The sequence below is a fragment of the Ricinus communis genome, chromosome 2 (genome assembly GCF_019578655.1).
Source record: "Ricinus communis isolate WT05 ecotype wild-type chromosome 2, ASM1957865v1, whole genome shotgun sequence".
Taxonomy (NCBI): Eukaryota; Viridiplantae; Streptophyta; class Magnoliopsida; order Malpighiales; family Euphorbiaceae; genus Ricinus; species Ricinus communis.
In genome coordinates, this window is record NC_063257.1 from 24,111,798 (window position 1) to 24,124,826 (window position 13,029).

Genomic DNA, 13,029 nt, shown 5'->3' on the forward strand with positions numbered 1-13,029 from the left:
GTTAAAAGTATTAGAAACATCATCTTTACTTTAATCTATGTTGGTATAAGAAACCTAAGTTGCACCATTAATTTGAGTGACTTGGGAAAAAAGGCACATCACCATCTCATTTGTTAAATTAGGGCTTAAGGGAATTAAGGGGATTACTAAGTAAAAGCTAGACTAAAGGCTATTTTATCATATAGTTCATATTAATCATTCTAGTTGCATATTTATTTTCTGGTTATTTAATTTTTTTTATTAAACTAAAGATCATTCTCAAAACATCAGCTTAGAGTGTTTATATTTATTTTCAGTATTTTGTGTGATAGTTGGTCTTTATAATATATGCTCTAAAATTCCTTGTGAAATCGACCTCGTGGTGAGTTTACCCGAACTATCATTCGGTTCGTACACTTACAAGTACTAATTTAGACATATCAGAAGCTTTACTAGATTCCGCTGTTGGAGTTTAGCAATATACATGACTTCATTCTTGAATTCACCAAGCCCTTGTTTTGAGCTCTTTGAGAGCCTCTTCACAGCTGTTTCAAGTCCATCTCTGAGCTTTCCCTGCAAGATAATTGACATTTTTGTTTTGATCCTTTTGATAATAACATGCCTATGGCTGAATTGTTTTTATAAAACTAATCCAAGAAAGCTGAAGGCGAATGCCTAGACAATGGGGATAAGATCAATTCTGAAGCAAATGCAAAAAGGCAAATCTTATTAGCTTATGTGCTACCATCAGGCATATTGCTACTTGGTCTAACTCTCCTCTTGTATGTCCGAAGAAAGAAGCAAAAGAAAGGTAGAATATTATTTACTCGTGAGACTTAAAAGGAACTCTGATATATTATCTTCCCATATTGTTCCATAAGAAGATGACATTGGCTTATTTTGCAGGAAAAAGTTCAAAAATTACATACCAGCAAGACAATATAGAGTTACCATTGTTTGATTTAGGCACCGGTGTTTCTGCTACCAATGATTTCTCTGATATCAATAAACTCGGACAAGGGGGTTTTGTACCTGTTTATAAGGTAACTATTCTCAAAGCAAAAACGGTTGGATTTAGGAATTAATAATAAGAATAAGGGATAATTATACCAGAGGTCATCTAACTATTCATTTAATTTCAATTTATTTTATGAGTCATTTAAATTTAGTTTAGGTTGCATAATGATCACTTAATTTCAATTTGTTTCTTGAAAGTCACTTAATTTTAATTTAGATTGTATATTGGTTACTTTAGTTTGGGTTTCAATTTATTTTATATCCCATCAATATCAAATCTAAGAGATCTGATCTTTACCTTTATACTCACGTCATTTTCTTCATTTTTATTATGTTCCTTACTTTGGTCAACACTCTCATTTAAAATTATTTTAATTTTATGGATGCTACTTAGAATATCTCTGTCAATACATATGTTAACAGATTTCTCAAAAAGTAAATCACCCCCGTATGTTATATCATAGTCAGTAGCAACTAGTTTCTCATGGAAATGATTCACTTTTTGAGAAGTATTGATATAGATATTGAGAGAGATATTCTAGGTAGTTGTAGCAAAGGAAAAACATCTTTAAATGAAGATGCCTAATAAAGTGAATAATATTAATAAAGATGAAGAAAATAGTGTTAGTATTAGATTTCGTGAATTTGATGCCGATGGAAACATAAAACAGATTGAAACTCAAACTAAAGTGAAATGCAACTCAAATTAAACTTAAATGATTTTTATAAAATAAATTAGAATTAATTGACCATTATGCAACCCAAATTAAAATTAAGTGACTTTTATGAAGCAAACTAAAATTAGAGAGATTCTTACCTAAGCCTAATTAAGTGACCAAATAGAAACTAAGTGCATAGCTTAACACTGGTATAATTAACAATTCTAGGAAATTGTTCCCGTAGCATTTACTATTATCTCAGAATTACAAACCAAGTTCTCAGATTTAGGAGGTAGTTGATTCCTATTTCTGATGCAGCCATTGTTATATAAATGTCTTGTCCATATTCATTAAATTGTCTAATATCAATGAGATCACCAAACCAGAGCAAACATCCACTTCCTCCTTCCCTGATGTCCAAAGTTGAATAAGCTATGCAGGAGCAATTCTTCTTGCACGTAACCTCACATTCCTGAAGATTCATACTCTTGTTAAACCAGGAATTTTTTGTTTCTGGCAATTTCAGCCCAGAGTACTTTTTGGAAACTATCTGTAGAGCAATTTAGCGGAGTCCTTATGATGCATCCGTCCGACCAGCCCATCATATCCCACTCTGTTGTGGTATTTGGCGCAAATCCTTTCAAGAAACTACATAATTTAGCATTATTAATGTTACAGCTACCATATGCACCACATTGCGCATAATTATCACACTCATCATTATATGTTGATCGAAAAGGCACCCATCCTCGAGTTTTTTCAATCCATGCAAAGCCCTTGGCGTTTCCATCTTTATTTAGCACCAGTCTCATTGATAATGACGAGGCATTGGCAGCATGAAAGCTCCAATATATCTCCTCATTCATAATAAAATCATACCAGTACAAAGGAGTTGGATTTAGTTGAGGTGTTCCACTAAATCGTACACCATCCTATGGTCCAAGCCGAAACTTCTTAATTGAACCCTTGCTCATAAAAAGCTCAGGATATCCGCGAAGTTCTAATCGTAAAGTATAATCACCTGGAGATGGATCATCAGGTGCCTTCCATGTTGACAAGTACCTATCCAGACCAGTTCTTGTATCCTTTCCAAGCTTCATTCCTGGCGGTAGAGATTCGGATGGGTAGTCATAGCTTTGCCACTGTAAATGTGGAAATGAAATAGAACTTAGTTGGGTTTGAGCTAAAGTTCTTATAAACTGAGCTAAATCTGAGCTCAAGTTCTTAAGAAATATGGAAATGATGAAGAGAAATTGAGAGGAAATGGCTGGAAAATATGTTTTTTTTCCTTATATTTTTAGCCTTTAACATTTGATTTAAATAGAGAATGAGATTATAAACGTTGTAGTTCCCAATGCCACTAACATAGAAACTTGTACAAAGTCAAATAAGAAATTAAATACTACATGGGGACTTACAAGCTAGTAGTTCCCAATGCCACTAACATATGAACTTGTACAAAGTCAAACAAGAAATTAAATACTACATGAGGACTTACAAGCTATGGAAAACTGCTGGAAACCATGTGCTTGTTTCCAAGACAAGCTCACATGTTCCAACACTCCTCCTTGAGGTTGTTCTTAGAAGCTCCTAGCTGATTCTTCAAAAAATCAATTCTCGGTCTTGATAATGGTTTGGTAAAGAGATCAGCAAGCTGCTCTTCTGAAGAGCAATGCTGGAGCTTGATCTCCAAATTCTTCTCAGCTTCTCTAATGGAGTGAAACTTCATATTGATGTGCTTGGTTCGTCCATGTTGAACTGGATTTTCAGCTATAGCAATTGCTGACTTGTTGTCACAATAGATTATAGTTGGTTTGTCTAGCTCAACACACAAATCTGACAAGAGCTTCCTAAGCCATATAGCTTGATTTGATCATTGATTGAGCTACAACTTCTTGTTTCTTTGAGTTCCAGCAAATTGCACCTGAGCCTAGCGAGAACACATAGCCTGAGGTGCTCTTCATGTCATCCACACTTCCAGCCCAATCACTATCAGCATAACCTTGTAGCTCAATTTGGTCAAGCCTGTGATACCAAATACCATCCTTCGCGGTACCCTTTAAGAACTTGAGAACTCTTTTAGCTACTCCTAGATGCACACTCGTAGGATAGCTCATGAATCTTGAAAGAAGGCTAGCTGGATACATTAGGTCGAGTCTTGTACGAAAGATACAGTAACCGCCAACAATGCTTCAGCCACAGTTGGGTTTTCTAGCTTTTCTCCATCATTCTTCGAAAGCTTTTCATTCTGAGCTATTGGAGCTGCAACTTCTTTACAAGCTTCTAGCTTAAACTTCTTCAAAACGTCAAGAGCATACTTTCTTTGAGATATCAAAATTCCTGAGGAGCATTGATGAATTTTCATCCCAAGAAAATAGTTCATTAAGCCCAAATCGGACATCTCAAAAACACTTTCCATTTGCTTCTTGAGTTCTGAAACAGCTTCTTCTTAGCTACCAGTAACAAGAAGGTCATTAACATATAATGAAACCACTATCTTGAGCTCTCCATCTTCTTGCTTCAAATAAAGAGTGGCTGCATTATCACTTCTCTTGAACCCTTGTTGCATCAAGTGAGCATCAATTTTATGGTACCAAGCTCTTGGAGCTTGCTTCAGCTCGTACAAAGCCTTTCTTAGCTTGTACACCTCATCTTCTCTTCCTCTCACTTGGAAACCTTTTGGTTGCTCTATGTAGAGCTCCTCCTTGAGCTCACCATTTAAGAATGCTGATTTCACATCGAGATGGAAAACTTTCCAGCCCATTTGAGCTGCAAAAGACAACAGCAACTTGATAGTGTCATATCTAGCTACTGGAGCAAAGGTATCTCCATAGTCACTACCCGCAACTTGAGCATAGCCCTTCACAACTAATCTGGCCTTGAGCTTGATGATTGAGCCATCAGGATTGTACTTGGTTCTGAACACCCATTTGACTCTTATAGCTTGCTTGTTTTGTGGTAGCTCAGTGAGCAGCCAAGTGTTGTTCTTTTCTATCATTTGAATTTCAGTTTTCATAGCTTCAATCCATTCTGGATGCTTGGAAGCTTCATCAAAGTTAGCTGGCTCAACGAAGACAAAATTGCATCTTTCATACACCTCAGCTAACGGTCTTGTTCTGAGCACTTGAGTGTCACTAGTGTTGTGCACATCAAATAGCTCGTCATTGACGTTCTCTTCTTCTTGCACTTCAAAAGTATGAGCTAATAAGGAAGGGAGCTCATGCTTCTCGACTTCATGTGAATCCCAATTCCAAAAAGAGCTCTCATCAAAGCTCACATCTCTGCTGAGCTTAATTCTTTTATTGTTGAGCTAAAAAATTCTATAGCCTTTGGACTCTGTTGAATAGCCTACAAATATACCCTTCATAGCTCTCTGATCTAGCTTCGTTCTTTTGACTGTAGGAATGTGAAAATAGCATATTGAGCCAAAAATTCTGAGATGCTCAACTGAAAGCTTGACACCATTCCAAGCTTCATATAGGGTCTTGCCTTCCACTGCCTTCGTTGCAATTCTATTCAACAAATATACTGAAGTAGCTACAGCTTCAGCCCAAAAAGTCTTTGGTAGCTTCTTCTCAAACAGCATGCTTCTAGCCATGTTCATCACAGTTCTATTCTTTCTTTCTGAGACTCCATTTTGTTGTGGAGAATATGGAACTGTGAGCTGGTGTAGGATGCCTTCTTCTTGGCAAAAGGAGTTGAATTCTTGTGAAGTGTACTCTCTACCATTGTCAGTTCTCAACACCTTAAGCTTGCAGCTACTTTGAGTTTCCACTAGCTTCTTGAAATTTTTGAAAATTGAAAAAACTGAGGACTTGGTTTTGAGGAAGTGCACCCAAGTCATCCTCGAAAAATCATCAATAAAGAGCACAAAGTACCTGTTTTCACTCAAAGAAGGTGTTGCCATAGGACCACAAATATCTGAATGCACAATTTCTAGCTTTTCAGTAGCTCTAGTGACTCCGCCTTTTGGAAAAGGAGTTCTTTGTGAATTCCGAGCTTATGACCCTCACACTCTACTCGGAGCTACAATTTCAGGCATACTCAAAACTAGCTCTAAATCATGCATCTCTTTTAAAGTTCTAAAATTGTAGTGGCCTAGCCTCTTATGCCATTTCAAGCTATCATCCTCTTTTACATTAAATGCACATGTCTAAATAACATCTAGCTTCAAATAAAAGCTATTACCAATCATCTTGACTTTAGCTATCTCAACACCACAGGTATCTAAAATATAGCAGCATGCATTTTTGAAATAGACACCATAACCTTTTCTAATCATTTGAGGCACACTAAGCAAATTTTGATTGAGCTCAGGTATGTAAAGAACATCTGAGATAACTTTGATACCTTTCTTAGTGTTGATAGAAATTGAGCTTCTTCCTCTAGCTTGAACCGTTGAGCCATCTCTCAGCTTCACTCTGGTTGTTATTGACTCGTCAAGGCTAGTAAAACTTGTAGCATCTGGTGTCATGTGGCTAGTACATCCAACGCTCATGAGCCAAGTGTAATTCGAAATTTGTTTTGTTAGCTTGAGAAGCCATGAATAAATGCTCTCTTGGATGTGATTTCTCCTCCTCAGCTGCAAGGACCTGCTCTTGAGCTTGCGTCTGAGCTTGTTGAGCTTTCTTAGCTCTGCAAAACTTTTCGGTGTGGCCAATCTTGTTGCAAAAGCTGCATTTGTACTTTGGTTTTTCACCATCTTTGTACCAACAATCTTTTTCAGCATGGTTTGTTTTCTTGCAAATGGAGCAAGGAGGAAGCTTGCCCTGTTTTGAGCTCGAATTTTTTGGAGCTCGATTTTTGTAGCTAGTACCTCTTCTATTTCTGCTGTTTGGCTTCTTTCCTTTATGAGAAACAAAGAGAGCACCTTCAGTTGTCTCTTCATCTCTCATTGAGCTTCTTTGTTCTTGAGCTACTAATTTGCTAATGAGCTCAACTACTGTTAGCCTCTGCAAATCACATGACTCTTCAATAGCTGAAATATTAGCTTCAAATTTTCTTGGTATGCTGACCATAATCTTCTCTACCACTCTCTGATCAGGTAGAGCTTCACCATACAGCCTAATTTGGTTTACAAGATCCATCATTCTTGATGAATAATCTTTCACTAGCTCGTCATCCTTCATCTTGAGCAGCTCAAATTCTCTCTTGAGCGTTAAGAGCTTCATAGCTTTCACTCGGTTAGTGCCTTCAAAGCTCTCTTTGAGGTAATCCCAAACAGCTTTGGGTGTTTCCAGGTCCATGATGCTGGTGAAAACATGATCTGCCAAGCTTGAGCGGATTCAAGTCAAGGCTTTATCTTTCCTGAGGAGCTGTTCTTCATGGTCTCTGAGCTGAGCTACTGTTGGATTTGGCCTGAGAGCGGGAGGATCTTCATCTGTCTCAACCACTTTCCATAGACCTTGAGATTTGAGGTAAGTTTTCATCTTCACCGACCACAAATGATAAAGTGATCCGTTGAAGGTAGGAGCTGCTGGAGCTGATGAGCTACTTGAAGCCATTTTTCTGGTTTTGTTCTTGTTCTTGTTCTTCTTTTTCTTTTTCAAAAAATCTCACAAATCTTTCAAACACTTGGTATTTCTCTCCCTCACGTGTTTGACTCTCTAAATTTTCTGTTTTTAGCCTCACAGCCCGTAGGACAGGAGCTCTGATACCACTGTAAATGCGGAAATGAAATAGAACTTAGCTGAGTTTAAGCTAAAGTTCTTATAAACTAAACTAAATCTGAGCTCAAGTTCTTAAGAAATATGGAAATGATGAAGAGAAATTGAAAGGAAATGGCTGGAAAATATGTTTTTTTTTCTTTATATTTTCAGCCTTTAACATTTGATTTAAATAGAGAATAAGATTACAAAAGTTGTAGTTCCCAATGCCTAGGAACTTGTACAAAATCAAATAAGAAATTAAATACTACATGGGGACTTACAAGCTAGTAGTTTCCAATGCCACTAATATAGGAACTTGTACAAAGTCAAACAAAAAATTAAATATTATACGGGACTTACAAGCTATGGAAAACTGCTGGAAACCATGTGTTTGCTTCCAAGATAAGCTCACATATTCCAACAGCCACAGTAAGTTCTCTGGTTTGTTATCACCTCCTTCATCCTTCACGACGAGATTTCTTGTGTCCAATAGCTGTCCCACAGGATTCGTAGATCTTGATGAGTTGGAAGACCAAATTACACTTCCATTTTGATTATGAAAGAGAAGAACTCCCTGGTTAGTGATCTTTAGAACACCTGACAAGTCGGCAAGCGGTACTTTTTTGTTGGCTAACCAAATTACAGTCATTACAGGTATTTTGTGGTACCAGATACCCAGGTATCGGTTCTTGGAACTGCCTGGGCTGAAGAAACCCAGTTCAAATGTTCCACCAGCAAAAAATTAAAGTCTCACCGTCTCTAAGTGATGGAGTTGAATTTATGCCATCAGCTGTGGAGTATGCTGTTGCGAGTAAGGTTGAAAAGGAGCCAAGAAGGAGCCCAAGAACTTTATACATTGACACTCAGGATTTTCTTGCAGCAACTTGTATCTGGTTTGATCAATTACGTGCTCCATTCCAAAAACGTTTGCTTCATATTTTATTGGTTTTGGAACACCTTCATGTCACTATGATATTACGAGGTACCAAACATGGCCGAAAAAGACTTCCATGAAACTTCAAAGACCTGGGCGTCGTTTCATCTTCGCGACAAAATCCCAGCCACGAGGAGAGAGAATATAATAAAATGTTATAAAATAAAACACAGTGCAGAGGCTAGAAACCAACCCATCTACCAAAAAAGAAGATAGAACCCAACCCTACTTTTCAGCTTCTAGAAGCTTATCCAATTTTGGCATATTAGCCAAGTCTAAATAATAGAAAAAAATAATGAATGACAAATATATTATATATATTGGCTTTATTAATTAATTAATTAAGATCTTTTTTATTTAGATTTGATGTATAAATCATAGTTAATAAGAGGGTGACATTTACATATGAGTGAATTATATTTGAAATTTGATGATAAATATATATTCTATTATTTAAAATTAGTAAATATATATTAATTATTTATAAATTTGGTTTATAGATGGTGGCATACACCAAATCTAAACAATAACAACAAATTTTTCTAATTTTGATTCAAATAATTATTATTTTAATGATATTGTAAATATTATGGTAATTAATAAAGTAGTTTCCTTAATTATATAATGATTTCCGATCCTAAAAATTATAGTCTATATTTCTAATATTAATTACATGTACAATTAATAGTTTAACATATAATATTTTTTAATGGGTATTTATTTTCTATATATAATATTTTTATGAATTTTTAATACAAATATTACATTGATGTATAATATTTACGTTTCTTGTATAGTTAAGAGTATAACTAATAAGTTATTTTTTAATTAAATAATAATTTTAATTCTATAAAATAATACTTAATTATAATTTTTAATATATTAATTAATAACTTAATTTTCTAATTATATAAAAAATATTTAATCTTAAAAATAGCATATCAATAATATTTGTCCTATTACTATTATATGTGATTAATAAATGAATAAATTATTATTTTAAAATAGTTTAATATTTATTAAAATTTTATAATATTAAAAAGAGTTATTTATTTTAACATTCCTAAGTTATATCAATTATATTAGTAGATTTTTATGTTTTTAATAACTATTTTAATATTCTTATCTTTTAATTCCTTTAAACTATTACGCCTTTAAATTAAATATAGACATTGTAAATATTATGCCCAATATATTCCTAATGAATTAAATGTTTTAATATTCCTAAACTTTGTTAAAATATACAAGTAGATCCCTCTATTTCCATAACTAATTTTAGCATCCTCTCATTTTATTACGTTAAATTATTACATTTCTTAGTTAAAAATAAATATTAAATAAAATTAAAATATTGGTTTACCTTCATATTATTATGTTAGTGCCACTCTTATCTTATTATGTTAAACTATTGCATGCTATGCTTCAGTAAAAAATAAATATTAAATAAAATGATAATATCAATTTACCTTCACTAATATTACTATATTAGTATCATCTGTGATAATCAACTCCAAGCTTTATATATATGATTTTTTATAATTTATTTATATATTAAAAGAATATAATTAAATTATAATTTTTTGATTTAATTTAATATTAATTAATTTCATTAATTTTAAAAATTTATTATCTCATAAAATATTTTTATATAATTATATATAAGGTATTTATTGTAAATTTTATTTTCTTTAAATTTCTTTAGTATCTTATAACTTTAATTTTTAATTATTAAAGTATCTAAATTTTAAATATAAATTTCGGTTAATTATCATAATATTTTTTAGAAGAATAATACAATTAATTACTGAGAATAGAGGGACCTATTAGTATAATAATAAAATTCAATGATGTTAAAATACGTTAAGATATCTCTATTTATAAAAGTAGATATACTATTTTAGATAAAAATAACGGTTGACTAACAAAAAAATATGTCCGGAGAATATAATTACATCAAATGAAAGAAAGATTAAAATTAATTATTAAAAGATTGAGAAACTTACTAGTAATATAAAAAAAACTCATGTATATTAAATATTTAACTCTATTAAAAAATTTATTAAAAATAAAAATATTTTAACTGATTATTAATACTAAAATATGACAAATTATCAAAAAAAATTATAATCATTTTTACTTTAAATTATTATATTAATACTTTAACCCATATATTATTATATTACTAAATGATTATTCTAATCTAAAAAGTAGCATGTTAAATAATAAGTAACTTTTCTAATTAACAATAATTTTTAATTTCAAAAGTTAATAGTTATATTTAATATAATTTTATAAATATATTAGTATAATAATTAATAAAATAATAGAAATGATTAATCTAAACTATATAAAATAAAAATATTTAAAATAAAAATAATAACCATAACGGCACAACACGCTTGCAAACCATTGGAATTTACAATTTGAATGCCAAAAGAAAACCTCCCTTTCACGAGTCAAAGACACATACAAACATAACTTTGTTTCTCTAGAAACAGACTTGTCATTCATTGAAGAAATCTTTTAAGTCTAGTTTTGGCTCAACCTGCCAATGCCACAAATGTCATATTTGACATATTCCTGTCATAGTCCTGTTAATTCTTTTCGTGCCCGACGGAATCAACGTAGTCTCTATTCATTATATGCGACAATTATTATCATTGAAATGTGCATTTTACTTTCTAGTTCCAATTAGAATTTTACTTCTAATTTCAGCTTAAAACAAGAAGTTTAAAATTCAGTAAGTTTCTAGTTGCTATCCTGTTTTTTTTAGATCAATTTGTTAGGAGAATGTTGAGGTGATGCTAGCTTTATTAGTTTCGTTTGTGGTTTTGATATTTTTGACTCAATAATGATATGTTTTGTGATTTCTTCTTACTTTTTTTGGAACAACAGTTGTCGTTTATCTAGACTTAAAAAGAGTTCTTCTAGCATTCCAATAATCTTAGTGAGCAATCTGGAGAAAGGAGCCTTGTAGTTATGTTCTTATGATGAGGGAGTTTCTGTACTACTTTATGTGTTTTTGTTTTAGTCAATAACATTAACTCCTAATATCCTTACTAAAGATGTACAATAATTTAAGCTAGTTAAGTTGTATGTATTTGTAGGGTTCAACACTTTGAATGTTTGAGGAAGTATTATTTTACATTGAAATATAGTTTTTTTTTTTTTATCCTGACAAATTTAGAACTATGGAAGGCTGAGATCTTCTTACCGCATCTTTTAGGTATTGGCTCCAGCCAGTATTGTCATAGAGCACTAATCATGAGAGAGTTCTTTTTGCTTTGAATAATAGGGTTTCTATTTTGAATATGATTGAATTAGATTGATCGAGGGAAGTTATAGGGTTTCTAATTTATTTGGTTCCTTACTTCCCAAAAGTCCATTTCTCTTATTAGGCTGTAGATTAAAGATTAGAAAATAAGCTATTTTGGATGTCATTATGTAACGCCTGCATTTTCTCATCATCCATGTTATGTGCATTTACATTTAATCATTGGGCATCTGATGGTATATCAATAATATTTTTATTTTATGAGAACAGATATATATTAATTATAAGTAGAGAATAAGAAGTATGATATTAGATTATTAATTTAAATAAGTTGATTAAGTACTTGGGTTATGTGTATTAAGCCTTAAGACTTAATTGAACCAATAGTTGAAGGTTGGGTAGATAGATTGGACTTAAAAGATACAATTAAAAGTTAGTATCTATATATGATTAGTAAGAATTAATTTAGGATGATAAAACTAGTTTAAGTAGGTGGTGGCATTGAGAGATGAATTTTGGAAATTGGAACCATGAGCAAGCTCATTTTACCTCTTCATTTCTCTAAAATTCGTACATGGCAAAAAATACAAAATTTGGAATAAGAGAGAGGAGTGGAATACCTAGAAAAACTTAAGATTAAGATAGAATTTTACCAACTATTGAAGGAGCCAAGCTAAAGCTAAAGGATTTAAGCATATTAGCAACCCAAAAGCTGAAATTGGTGAGTTGTTATTTGAGTGTTATTAATTTGTCATTAGGGTTCTTGATTACAAATTAAAAAAACCTCAATTGATGCTCTCATTAATTAATTAAAGGTCTGATTATCATGAATTAGTAGAGTATTGAATGATTGCATAGAGATTAAGCTTGATTTAAGTTTAAGTATGTCAAGATAGAAAACTGTCAAAATTCCAGCAACCTTAATGTTCTGTATTTTAGACATAACATGGGTTATAGAAGTCTAAATTAAGCTTAATTGGTGTCTATGGAAATTTTGAAGAGTCCTCTATAACTTTTTAGTTTTGTGATTTTGCTATTTTTACCGTTTTGGTTGCTTAAATTGAGCAAACAAATTTCTGCTCGGGTACAACTAGTTGTATGACCCTTGCTCAGTAATTTAAAGATAATTAAATCTATAGAAGTCGGAATTGAGTAATTCTTCTTGGAGATGAAACTAGACGCATAAACAAATATGTCTATTTAATACGAGATCTTTGTATTAAGCCAATTTTTTCCAGCAATAAATATACCTTGATACTAAATTCTGTCTAGAAAACAGAGATGTTGGAGATTAGTTTTATGCAATTTATTTGATGTTAATTTGAGTTAAATTGGTATATAACTAGATGGAAAATATTTCTATGATATTAAAACAATAATTGAGAGTCTCAGAGGAAGAGTTAGACCTATGAATTAGAGAGGGGATGATCTTGTAATGCATTAGAACTAGCATTTACATGAATATTTGGAATATGCATGAAATGTGAATTGATGAATGTGTTGATAGGTACTCAAAGG

The 13,029-nt window shown here is 32.3% G+C and overlaps 1 pseudogene; it reads right to left on the reverse strand.

The window, feature by feature from the left end:
• Nucleotides 1-1,908: 1,908 nt before the first annotated feature.
• On the reverse strand, nt 1,909-8,433 carry LOC107261268 (annotated as a pseudogene).
• Between the last annotated feature and the right edge of the window lie 4,596 nt (nt 8,434-13,029).